The sequence below is a fragment of the Anguilla anguilla genome, chromosome 11 (assembly GCF_013347855.1).
Source record: "Anguilla anguilla isolate fAngAng1 chromosome 11, fAngAng1.pri, whole genome shotgun sequence".
Taxonomy (NCBI): Eukaryota; Metazoa; Chordata; class Actinopteri; order Anguilliformes; family Anguillidae; genus Anguilla; species Anguilla anguilla.
The window spans coordinates 35,258,191-35,260,973 of record NC_049211.1 but is presented as its reverse complement, the minus strand read 5'-3'; positions in this window follow the sequence as shown (position 1 = coordinate 35,260,973).

Sequence of the window (2,783 nt, the reverse complement as noted above, 5' to 3'; positions counted from 1 at the left end):
GAAACAGCCTGTTTATTGTGTTTTGATTATTTAAAATGTGACACAACGTTTTCGGTATAGCTGGTGTTTTGTGATGTCATTTTTAACCACACCGGACTTAAGTCTGATAACATATATTAATTAAGTTTGTATAGTCAAACGGTTCCTCTTGCCATTTGATTCCTCGTTTTCCACTTTCCATATATATATATACTTTTACATTTATACACGAACTCTGCCAGAGCTGAAGTCGCGCTTTGATTCAACCCGGCAATCCCGCATTTCTGCAGAGGGAACTGCAGGCACTGCTAATTACTAGGTGACCTGCCTGTGAACCGCTAAACGACAGCTGTCATGACCTTTCAACCCAGTGAATGCGCTTTTCACAGAGTACCGAATACATTTAAGCCGGGGACTATACCTCTTCGGTTTGCTGAAGGATAAAATAAGCAAAACGTTTTATCCATTATTCTTCTCGCAAAAAAAATGTGTACGATGGAAAATACTACAGTAAAACTTTATGCTTTGTAAAGATTTAGACTCGTGTGACACGAGTGGTTGTTCAGACAAAATTTCAGTCAAAGCAAGATGTTTCAAACTAAAAACAAATGCATTGCTCAAACATTTTGATATAAAACAAGGCGATAAAACGTGGCGTAAAAGGCGTGGTAGTGAATATTAAATTCATCAGCTGCAGAGCTGTGTACTAGAAGAAGTAGTTGTACACTGCAGTAAAACAAAAGGGATGAGATATGAGCACGTATAACGAAATCGCCGTCTATGGATATCATACAGAATTCAATTCAAATCACTTGGATTCAAAAGAGAAGCGTGTCCTGTTTAAGTAGATACTACGTCACAGAGATCCACTGTGACTTTAAGGGAGAAACGAACTATAAAGTATAGCCCAATTCCAAAAATACACCAACTGCGACCAAACTAAGGCACTCTTCGTTGATAAACTGAACAAATGAATGGCATAAGAATGCCTTTTGTAAGCAATATACTGTGTGACTGAAAATTATAGTGGAAAATTACACATATAATATTACAGGAGTAATTCGAACTCAAAACTAAACAAAAAGTTCTTAGAACAAAACCCAACTCTACAAAACTTCAGTTTTTCTCGTGAAGATGTAATGTCTTGCCATTTGTTTTTTATATCTTGTAGGTCATTTCTTGTGTAGCAGAAAGTAGGTCACTATGGTCTCGCCAATGGCAATTAGGCGAAAATCTCAGCTACCACAGCTACAGTCACAGCAATGAAATCCTAACGCAGCGGTACTCGCTCCACGAAGCTGTTGCACATGTCTATATTATTTACAGTTACTTTGCACATTTAAACCTTTGTCTTTGTGTTTTTCTGGTCTATCCTTTCTCTTGAGACGTTAAACAGACCACTCAACTTAGGAAAACGTCTTTCAATATGGCCATATAACAATATAATTATTTTATGTAAGTACAAAGAAAATAAAAAATATTTACAGGCTTGGCTGAGTTATTCATTCGAATCATAATTCAATATTAGCATTTTCAGCATATCTGCATTTTAAATTAAGCATGTCCGCTTCATCCAGGGATACTACGACTGCTGACCTCAGTGCAAAGAATTAATTTAATGCACACATTCGTGGTTTCAATTATTAATGAATACACATATTTGTACAGTCTGTGCATAATATATGCTAGGTCTGTTATTTGAATATCAGGAAAGTGCCCTTGTTAAACAAAATATCGATGAGTAAGTAAAGAATTACACCTGTAAAGAGGCATGCGACCCTGGAATAACGATGACATCGGTTTCATACTCATGTTCTTTCTTTTTGAGTTATGGAAAAGTCAAACTTCACGAAAAGACAAAATGACAAGATACATACTTCGATTTTTTATGGAAACAGATTCGTTATGATATTGTAATTGTTTTTAAACTTTTGTATTATTAAAGACGACAGTACAACGTTATATAACTTCTTACAAAGTAATACTTAAATCTTTTTGTTGATTGTTAACTTTAGCTGTGGTGTTCTTCGATCAAAATTTGTCGAAATACAATCATCTGCGTTGAATAAAACTTTTTTTCCTAAGTAAAATTGGAACAAACTATTTCAGAAAGACCTTTGAATGGTTTTTATATTTAATAAGAAAATCAGTGGTTCATATAATGAGAATATACGTGAAAAATAGAGCGGAAGCAGCATCCTTTGGTTGAAACTAAATTTGTGGGTTCGGATGACATAGCTTACCTGACGTCACGATACCTGGAAAGAATCCCTTAAAGTTCCATACGCGGCCAGTTTTTTTTTTTTTTTTTTTTTTGGTTTGAACTCTGAGGTTGTTTTATGGCGCATGCCCAGGAAGCACCGCAAATCCATCGGAACAGGCCACACAAATAAAGTTTTGTAAAAAACAGAAAAGAAGTAAGCGCATGAGGGCTCTTTCCTCGGGGGTCTTGTCCGTTTTCCTTCGTCAATGTGTTTTTACAACTTGCATTAGTTAATCAAAGCGTCTGTTCCCTCTGGACATGACAGGGGGGGTCAGTCATTGGCCAAGACTGATGGGTCACGTCATCTGCTTCAATCGCGGATCGAATTTCCTCGCTGTGCTCCCAGCAGCCTATGGCGGATGAAGCGATCTATAGTTGTGTTGTGCGTAACATGGTGCCAGAGAGAGGCCGACCAAGCGCTGTTAACCGCGGCATCTTACAAAGCGTGCCCGAGACATGGGGCAGCGGCATAGAAAAGTTCCTGACTCAAGCTGAAGTGGTGATTCAGGGGGGAGGGGTTCATCCACCGGTGGATAAGCTA